The sequence below is a fragment of the Haliaeetus albicilla genome, chromosome 2, assembly GCF_947461875.1.
Source record: "Haliaeetus albicilla chromosome 2, bHalAlb1.1, whole genome shotgun sequence".
NCBI classification, from domain to species: Eukaryota; Metazoa; Chordata; class Aves; order Accipitriformes; family Accipitridae; genus Haliaeetus; species Haliaeetus albicilla.
This window is the reverse complement of record NC_091484.1, coordinates 25,450,144-25,460,673: the sequence shown is the minus strand read 5'-3', so window position 1 is coordinate 25,460,673 and position 10,530 is coordinate 25,450,144. Positions and strand designations below refer to the sequence as shown.

At 43.4% G+C, this 10,530-nt stretch overlaps 1 long non-coding RNA gene across 1 annotated transcript; it reads right to left on the bottom strand.

Annotated features, from left to right (window-relative positions):
* Window positions 1-4,151: 4,151 nt before the first annotated feature.
* LOC138688169 (uncharacterized) lies at window positions 4,152-9,856 on the bottom strand. Its single transcript, XR_011327222.1, has 2 exons — window positions 9,553-9,856; window positions 4,152-7,535 (listed from the first exon to the last, which is right to left on the bottom strand). It is a non-coding gene; the product is annotated as an uncharacterized lncRNA (long non-coding RNA).
* Window positions 9,857-10,530: the final 674 nt, after the last annotated feature.

The window sequence follows — 10,530 nt, the reverse complement described above, 5'->3', positions numbered from 1 at the left end:
AAGCATCGCTTGGCTTCCGTTCCCCATCTGTCATATGGGATTATCGCTCTGCATAGGCACTGCAGGGATGGGGGCCAGGCAAGAGCCTGTAGCACGATGAAGGCTCTCTGATCTTGCAGCTCCTGACATCTCTGCCTACGCTGGTAACAAAAAGGCCACTGGTGTAGGTGGCTTTTTGATATGGAAACTGCAATGAGACCTGAAATTAACTGAGACCACCTGCATTTTTGTCTTAACGAAAGCAACTGAACCGGGAGTAGACCCTTTTTATTTCTGACAGGTTTGGTCTGAGAACAGGAATCCTGGTTCTCTGAGAGTTTAGGATTATCACTTCCCATTAATGTTCATGCTGCTCCCCGGTAATATCTTCTCTTGTCTTTTGCGTGTCTCCTTTCCTCCCCTTCTCCCTCAACTCCCTATTTGTCTTCCAGCGGTCCTGCCTTTCTTTTCTTCCATCCTTCAGTTCTCAGAGTTTTTTCAAAGCAAGGCTAACCGTTTGTATTGGTTTTATGTGGCAAGGTTTTGGTAGCAGGGGGGGTTACAGGGGTGGCTTCTGTAAGAAGTTGCTGGAAACTTCCCCTGTGTTCGAGAGAGAGCGAGCCTATACCAGCCGGCTCTAAAGACGGACCTGCCGCCAGCCAAGGCCAAGCCAATCAGTGATAGTGGTAATGCCTCTGTGATAACATTTTTAAGAAGGAAAAAAGTGGGGACAGTGAGAAAACAGCAGCCAGAGAGAGGAGTGAGAACATGTAAGAGAAACAACGCTGCGGACACCAAGGTCAGTGCAGAAGGAGGGGGAGGAGATGCTCCAGGCGCCGGGGCGAAGATTCCCCTGCAGCCCGTGGTGAAGACCCTGGTGAGGCAGGCTGTCCCCCTGCAGTCCAGGGAGGTCCACGGTGGAGCAGATATCCACCTGAGAGCCTTCTTTTACAAACTGTGACTCCCGCTCTGTGCTCACATTTTAACCCAAATGTATTTTTCCCATCCCACCTCTGGGTGGTTGAAATAAGCAGAATGCCTGAACACACCAAGGAGCATGTTTCTAAGGGGTAAGAAAGGGAGATTAAGGAAAATCAACAGCCCTGAAGCTCCCAGGGGTACTGGGAGCGGGTACCGCTCCTTTCCCCCAGCACTGCAGGTACCAAGCTGCCTGTTCTGGAACTCAGTGACTGGGCTTATGCTGATGTGATGGTGGCTATAGTCACACTGTAATCAAGATCCACCTCCTGGCTATATTTTAAATTGGATTAGGGTGTGAGTTTCCTTCTCACTTTACAATCAACATGAGCAAATGCTTTGTTTATCAAAGCAATCTGAGCGATGCATAATGGAAAGCACTGGATCTATCCGCAACAATTATAACCATGGAATAGGTGCATTACAATAATGGGAAATCTATTCTGCTAAAAGCTTCCTTCAGGATCATTATCTAGAGACCTGCTAACCCTGTAATTGTTCCCTCAGCACAAGCACCCTCTTCAGAAAAAAAATAAAGACCATAGCGGTCTGCTGCTGACTACGAACGGCCTGGCTTGCTGGTGCTCTGATGCACGCAGCTCCCTGCGGGAATGCAATCCTTCCCTCCTCCAGATGAGAAAATGCAGACTGAGCGCTTTGCATAGGGATTTCCTTACTAGTGCAAATCCTTTGTGTTTAAAAACATCGGGGGAAAGAGTACCTCTGTGTCCAGTAGCCTCCTTGATTTCTTTTTAACTAAACAGAAGAGTTTTACCTAAATCAGTCCCAAATGTACCTTTCCAAAGAGTGAGAGACTGATGTCTATGTATAAATTGGTGGTATCCATTTGTACAAAGCAGCATATTTATTGTGATATTTTCATAAAATTGTTTAAAAAACAGTGCTTGCTTTCCTCTCCAGGTTTACTCATCTTATACACAGACAAGAAATATCTCTAGTATTGCAAGTGATTTTTTACTGAGCCCATCAAATGATTGCCCTATAATGACTTTTATAATGTTTATCACTTTTTTAATTCATTTGACTAATCTTGATATTCAGAGAATAGTTTATGCCAACACACTTTATCCTCAAACTTCTTCACAAACTTGTTGCTATGGCTGTTGTGGCGTGCGTGGTAAAATGGACTCATTCAGCCTAGGAGTGGACACGGCTCAGTAAGAGCAGGGGAGGGAACGAGCCCAACCTTTGTCTCCAGCTGGCTGGAGACTCTGCCTTGGGCTCAGCCTACCTAGGTTACCATGGAGGTCACTGCTGGTCTGTCTCAGCTGCCAAGTGGACCATTAAAACAATTGATACCTGAATATTATCACAGAAACCTCCTTTAGTTTATCTACTTAAACAAGCATTAAGCCTTTCTCGACAGAGCTTTGGCACTCGCAACAACAAATGCAAAAATAATAATGAGCCAAAATGAAAAAAAATGGACAAATAACAGGACAGTCAGACTTGCAATGGAGATGATGCCTTGCAAGGCTGCCCTGCTTATCTCCCATGATTAATCCCAGGAGGCACCTCAGTTAAATTGGATACCGTTGGAAAGGCAGCGCGTAGTGAATAACAGTTGGAGGAGGTGGAATCGGAGGGGAAGTGCTTTATCAAGCGGATATTTGAGTGTGCTAGCAATAGGAGGGAAAACAAAGGCTGGGCAGGCGAGTAATATCTGTGGTGAAGCAAAAATCTGCAGGGAATGAAAGAGAGGGATGAAGCCAGGAGAGAGCTCTGCACCAGTGGAGAAGGAGAAGCTGAAGTCAGGATGGGAGCTCAGCACCCTGCGGCCCTTGCTTAAAATCCTGGCTCAAACACAAAGTGCCTGCATGCCACTGAGCTGGTCGTTTTGGGCAGGAGATTGCACTAACCATGGCAACCCACGAATCAGAGCTAAAATCATCACTATGTGTCTGCCTGCCAGTGTAGCACCTCCTGGTGTGTTGCTCCTCTGCTAGAACCTGTTCCAGCTGTCCTCAAGCCTACACCTGTAAATCAATGAAATTAAAACAATTTTGTAGCTGTCCTGGCTCTTTCACAGTAGCAAAGCCTCCCACCACATCAGTAATACTCAGTGTTCACAACAGGGTGATATGTGGCGTCGCTATGGGCATGCTTTTGCGGAGATACTCCTCTGGCAAAAAGGCTTTCAGCATGTGGAGGGACGGTTTCCCCATCCACAGTACCTGCAGGTTTCACACCAAAATAGTTTTTTTTGGTGGTATAGTTTTGGGGTGATGTGATTGATATGATATGATATGATACGATATGGGTTGTATTATTATTGTAGTATTGTATTGTATTGGGGTTTATAAATTTTTTTTTAGTAACATTAAGCAGTTAACTGATTTAAAATCACACTTGAAATCCTCACAAAGAACGAGGGTTAATGGTAATAATTATCCTTCAGCTTTTAGGAAACCCTAACCCTTAGGTTTCAAGGCATTGTTGCTGCTATGACACTCCCAGGAGCTTTGGGCCACGATGAGAAGGTATTTTACTGAGGACTGATACAACACTAAAAAGCTACTGTCTCTTAAAGACTGCAGAGACCTTGGGCAGGTAGGCACACTTCTCCCTCTGATAAAGACTGCACCTAAAGAAACGCTGATTTTCCAAGCAAGGTAACCATCTGCTAAAAGGAGCCAGGACAGGATCCATCTGCCACTGAAGTCAAAAGAAAAGCTCACATTAAAGCAGGTCATTGTGGTCTGGCCACGCAGTATCAGGAAAGTAATTTTTATTTCCCATTACTGCTGTGGACTGGCTAAAGAAGCTCTTAAAATGCCTATCAGCAGTACAAAAGGATGCTGTTTATCTGCTGGGAATGTGTTAGAGGAAAAAAGATGCCAGAATTTGGAGGAAATAATGTCTTTTATATAGCAGTCTGATGCAGAGACCTGCATGCATCAGCTGCACTTGAAGGACTGGAAAAAGATGTACAAATAAATGAACCACAAGCCAATACCCATTCGAATTTTAAATACATTCACTGTAGATGTGCTGTCACACCTTTTGTATTCATTTGCTTGCAGATATGGGGGAAATCATGGTTTCCAAGTTCAAATAAACTCGGAAGAGAATTTTCAAAGTTCGTCTGCCTGACTATTCAAAAAAATAAGCATTGCATTCATATTTATGAATGTCTGTACTGGAAGTGACTGCAGATTTATTCAGCCAGGGAATAAAAATTACATCACTTGATTTATTTGACCAGCCACTAGAAAACAATGTGCATATTAATGAATGTGAATAATTACTTAAAATTAACATTCAATCTACACAGCAGTAGGATCATTAAGATGTATCAAATAAACTTAACTAAGGAGTAAATTCAAAAGAAATTTGTGGTCCTCTGGCAGTTATTATATAAGTAGGAGAAAAGACTGCATTAATTATATAAATTATTCATTTTTAATTATTTGCTCAGCTGCGGTAAGTATTGATAATAACTTTCTGTCTCAGGGAGGGAAGAATGATGACAAAGAAATTTTGCTTATTCTCCTTACAATGGCAAAGTAAACAAAACTGGGGAACAAACTGAAAAGTCTGCGAGCGTTTCTAAGTGCATTGGGGAGATCTTGTTCATTGTTTCTTCTTCTCTCTACCCTACTACACGGCACTAGTGAGCCTTTCTAGCAGGCATGTTTTTTGAAAACTTGACTTGGTTGGAAGAAGAATAACGCAACATAAAGCAAGCTTTCGATAGCTGACGATATGCAGTGGTGGTCCCTGAGCTCCTGAGACCTCTTTCCTGGAGGAGGTGTTGAACGCAGCGGGCAGCAGGAATGGTGCTTGTGTAAGTGCCAGCAGATCATCCTCCTGCTTTCTCCTTGCCAGGACAGGCAAAGCTGTGTGCCTTCCTCACTGGGCACCACCATTCTGAAGACAGAACTGCTGATCTCCGCCTGGGATTTTCTCTGGTATTTGCTTTGGGACCTGGTTGGATGAAATTTTCAGGTAAGACAAACTGTTGTAAAAAATGTTGGTTCCGGAGCATCTTACCTTGATTCATGACAGCACTGCCCCATCTCCTCCCTTGTTGCCTTTCTCACGTCACCTCTAGAGTTTGTTGCCATAAGCTTGTTGGCTCAGCAAACTGGGACACCTGAAAACTACACGGCATCAGCAACAGAAACCAAGGAAAGCTTTCAGACTGCTGGAAATCTTGGAAAACCCCGGACAGACACACACCATTTCTAGTTCTTGCTCCAAAGCACGTGAACAGCAGAGCTTTTTGGAAAAAAACTCCTCACCATATTTTTTTACAGGTAATAAAATGATGAGTATATTCAATCAGTTAAATCAATTTGGCTAGAATGTACTCAAAGAATTCAGGCTGAAGTAAATAGCTGGTGTGAAAAATTTCAGTACGAAGAGTATAAGCCTACAAACAATCAAAAACAATTTTAGAGAGGGAAGCATCAGACAATCTTAATCAGAGGTGCCATTCCCAATCTGTAATGGATGAATATCACATATCCCGTTAAATGCCACCTATGATATTATGGGTACCTCCTATAGTACAGAGCTGTTTCCTTGAATGGTGGTGATGATGATGATGGTGATGATGATGATGATGATTTCCTTGCTGTACAATTATATTTTCAGATATTCAGCAGGGACTTTTATTAAAGAAGCACTATTCCTCCATGCAAGAAGTATGACCTTGGCACATCCAGCATTAGTTTATACCATCTGTATAAGAGTTTTAACGTCTGCAAAGGAACATATGTGCCGGTGAACTGTTGGGCACTAATAATTTTTTCTACTTCCAGCTGTTGTCTAGTGAGAAATGAGAAACTGGCTTTCCATTTAGCATAGTCTCCCTCCAAAATGAACTAGCCATCACTTTACGTAAGTTATCAGTCTGCTGAAATAATCTGAGGGACACTCAGCCTCCACACAGTGAAAGCGGTGTTCAGCAGAGCCATCAGTCTGAATTGCCCCGACAGTCTCTGTTCCCTTCCAGAAAACCTGCTGGCCTCCCCCATTTCCCAGGGACAGTGTGTGAGGAATCACTGCATGAGCAGGAGGTACCACTGACATAAGAGGATGCTGTAAGCTGCGACATCTTGTGTAGCTCAAAAAAAAGCGCCATCTGACAGCACGAAGATAGTCAAGAATATTTCAGGAGGCAATTAGCATCTGTGTACCGAATGCTCCTGAGTGGTTAAGTTTTAGGAACACTCACCAGGATTTTCAGCTGATTTTGCATCCCACCTCTAAACCTAGGGAGTTTTTTTACATTTGCTGCATACTGCCAGGAAGGAGGGGACAGCAAAGGTGTCTCACCTCCTTGTTTGTCCGCGCAAACTTGCACTGAAAGCCTCTCCTGAACATACCTGCTACCCCCTTGTTCTCCCTGGGGACTCAAGGATGCGACACCTCCTCGTGCTGCTCTTAGTACAGGACCTGGTGCCTCTTAGCTATGTCAGCTCCGCAGCCCATTGGCCGTAACCTCTATTTTGAATGTGTTGCAGAATCCAATGTGCAGAATTTGAAGTCAAGAAAGTTTAAGCTCCTAAGCAAGGGGTAGGTATAAATATCATGCCGGGACCTGCCCCTACTCTCTACCATGAATGTGAAATTCCCAGATGAAAAAAGCTAACAGAGGGCTTGGGCTCCCAGCAGGGGATAGATTTGTGTGTGATCCCTCTGAAGCAGTGATATTTGCGCTCAGCTCACTTTACCTGTGTAGAACAGCAGGAATATTTGACAGCACAAAGGAAAAGTCAAATGAAATCAAGCAAGGAAAAGAATATTATTTAAAGAATACACTAAGGGCTTATGCTATGTCCTGTCACAGAATTAAATGGGGACATTCTGCACCTACTTTTCTCCAAGTATTTCTCTGAGATGGAAGATGTGAATTCATGTTTTGCTAAATGTGGAGTGAAAGCCAACTGATTTTTACAATTAATCTGTGGTACAGATGCAGTGTCCTAGAGAATATGCTCTCTCTCCTGTTTTACGTACAGCTTTGCTTTGCTGGAGGAAGGTAGCAGGCTCAGTCTGTAAGGACTCATTTGAGAGGGCTCGGTGCCGTCTGCTGAGCTTGAATGCACAAGCAGTGATCAGGAAAGAAAAAGATGTTGAGCCTTCTCAGGCAGAAGGATCTTACATTGCCCGCCATCATCAGCGCCTTCTCCTTGTCCAATACATTGGACATTTTATAAAGTAATATTTCATCTAGACTGTGTTTCTCCTAGAGATATGGTAAGCCGTTTTAGTATAAAGTAGATGTTTTCTGAAGTCCAGTTCTAAAATTCTAGGGGAGAAGTTCTCTTTACTGGAAACATCATTTGCTCTTGGAAAAGCTAGCATCTGTGCCAGGTAAATGCATTCTGATTTGCAGATCCCATGGTATTTTTATAATCACCATAGGCAATGTGTGGCAATTATTTTCTTGAGAAATGCTGATTTTCTAGTAATGACCACTACTGTGCCTTTCACCTGAGTTTTGGTCTTTAATGTACAAGCCTGGGGATTTGTGAATGTGTCATCTCTGTGGCAGAAGTACAGCAGCATATATTTCAAAGTTAGTACCCAGAAGAGCAGCGGGTGATCTGTGGACACAAGAATAGAGCTAGACCTCGCCCTAGGACTGTATGTTCTCGGTATTAACAGGTTCTACAGAAAGTTTCTGCTGATCCATGCCCTTTCAGCATCCAGGCTATATGTCTTCTGGTGGGGGAGTGTGTCAGCTCTTCCAAAAGCTGACTCCTCTCCACAGAGGGCAAAGCAGCCTCTTCTCCAGCTGCTTTTGAATACAAGAGACCTACTGAAGTCCGGAACTTCAACCCACAGCACAATTTCTCACACTTGTACAATCTCCATTGCCACAGCATCAGAGAACACCCCACCACCCCTAGTTTTGAACGGATTTAATCGCTGATGAAAAGAGGTGTTGCTATTTCTCCTTGCTAAGCATTTGGCAACTGCGGCACAGAAATCCTTACAGCAGCATCGGGAGCCACTTGAACAATCAAAGTAAAGTGTAAATGCAACATCATTGGAGCACCACGTCCAAGTCTCCAAGGCTTCGGTGACAACCAGACCTAACTTCAAACTTTTCAGTTCAAACAAAAAAAGCTTTAACACTTCACATTATCCTGTTGGGCATAATTTCGCTTTTCTGATACATTCTGTGTAACTTAAAATAGCTTCAGCATATGCTCGCTTCTTCCTCGTTAAACATTTCCAAGAAAGTCTTAGCAGTTTTACGTGTGGAATAAGAACTTTAGCTTCAGTTTCCTGGACAACCTGCTGCAGTTGTACCTAGAACATCACCACAAAATCCCATAAAGTCCACAATTGCCTTTAATCACTGACCTAGTCCTTTTTTTAACTTTGTCCACCTGAGATGACAAATGTTTTTCCAGAATGGGACCACGTATGAGTGACAACAGAAAATCCTGGGATGCAATCCGCCTGGCTGGGAGCTTTATAAATCCATGATGGAAAGACTGTTGGTGCCAGGCACAACGGATGTCTGCGTGAACTGGATCATTTCAGTACCTAACACAACCCATTTAAAGGCAGAATATTATGCAGTAGGCACCTGATTCCCTTTCCTAACGAAGCTGTGGACCTTTATGAAGGCATGGGAATGTTAGACTGTGTGCGCAACTCAAGGAGGAAACCTCAATGTCTCAAGCTTTTTCCAACTTCACTATGTTTTTATCGGAATAGCTAATAGTGCAGGCACATCACTAATAGCTCCCATATATAAAGGACCCATTACACATGTGCTGGCATGAGACCCACGGGGAAGTGCTGGTCTCCCTGTGGAGTCCCTTATGTGACTCACGCTGTCTCTGCTAAGTATACATATAGACATATGTGCTATTGGGTAGTGGTATCCTATTCTACAAGTTGTTTACCACACCTACTATTTATATCTGTTGTTATCAGAGCTTGAACATCTGTACCAGAGATGTCTGTGTAAACTGGCAAACAGATACATACAGTATGCAAGAAATAATCCTTAAGCGTCGAGGAATGTTCCTGCTGTTAAGCCGGTTTGTTATGATTCCACTTAGCGACAGATAAAGATGATGGAACATGACTTCTCCCTGACAAAAAATTGGGTTTCTTCCCAGAAGCTCAGAAATGCCCAAGCCTTGAGACTCTACTTTGCCTGTCAGTGTGATATATGATGAGCACTCCTTCCCTACGCAAGCAGGTTACTCCTTTCAGGCCACAGTGTCTCATGTGGTAAGGCAATACGTTTTCTGCTGAACCACCTCTGGCCACCATTTGGGAGCAGATGGTTACAAACCAGCCAAAGAGCCACTCTGGCTTGCTGATACGTTTTTTTTCTTCCCCTGCCTTTTGCATAGCACAAAGCCGAAGTGGGGGGCAGGCAGCCCCTCATGCAGTCCTGCTTCTATTTCTTTTCCTGGGTAAACTCCCTTTAAAATGCAGGCAAGAAGAAAAGAAAAACTTGATACCAAAGACAAATGAAACGCACTGGGGGCAGCAATTTCTCTCCCACACTACTGTAACAGCACCACATTCTTCACACCCGCTTTTACAGGAAAAAATTGCAAGCTATCTGTTTATTGACTGTCTGTGACCCACCTCCTGCTTTGCTCAGGATGCAGCTCCTCGCAGCCCTTCTCCGCTTTGCTGCTCCATCCAGCCCCACTTGTGATGTCTCAGGCGAAAGATCACAGGATAAGACTTTGCATATGTAACTTGCAATCTTGAAGGCAGCCCGATTGTCTAATCGTTTTCTCGTCACTGCTATGATGAGAGAAAAGCCCCATGCTAACTCATTGACTGAAGGGTAACCAGGCAGCTGGCGGGGGGGAGGGTCTGTTTGTTCTGCGACATAAAATCATTGAATGAGCTGTAGCAAATGTTTCTGTGCTCGCTGTGCAGTGTACCTGCCAAGTCAAATCAGAGATATCAACCAACAAGAATATTTGAAATGTTTTGGCAAAAGAAAACTTTCTTTAAGCTCTTGGGGTGCTTCGTGGGTATGTTTTCAGGTAACAAGCCCTGGCTCAAAGCCCTGCATTCAAGCATTGCTGAACCTCACTCACATTCAGAAACCAATCAGAATCTGTATTCAAGTGCTGCAAGCAGTCCTTATGCTTCCTACAGTTCATCTAACCACCATGAATAACTTGGAAATAATTAAGCTTTTGACCAAAATTATGTGCTGCATGACTTCAGTCTATGGGAGACTGCTTTGGCGACTCCAGAATACTCCATGGATCATTATTATAGCTGGGCCTAATTCTTTCCTCTTTTTTTTTATGATTGGTAATGTATGTATTACAACTGATCATGCAGAGCTGTATTGCTTTATCATTGTATGTATCCTTGTTACATACTGTAACAGAGTAGCTCCCAAATACAGCAAACACATGTTTTGCAGCACAGATACACTTCAACTCGGGAAACTCTTATTTCAAGAACAGCCTTAAGCCAGTGCCTAACTTGAAAGCAATGGAACTTAAGTACATGCAAATAATTCTATTTTATTGTGGGAAATTCTATTCTGTCCCACAGACATAGACTTAATTCTGTGTCCAGAGGGTTGAGTGGACT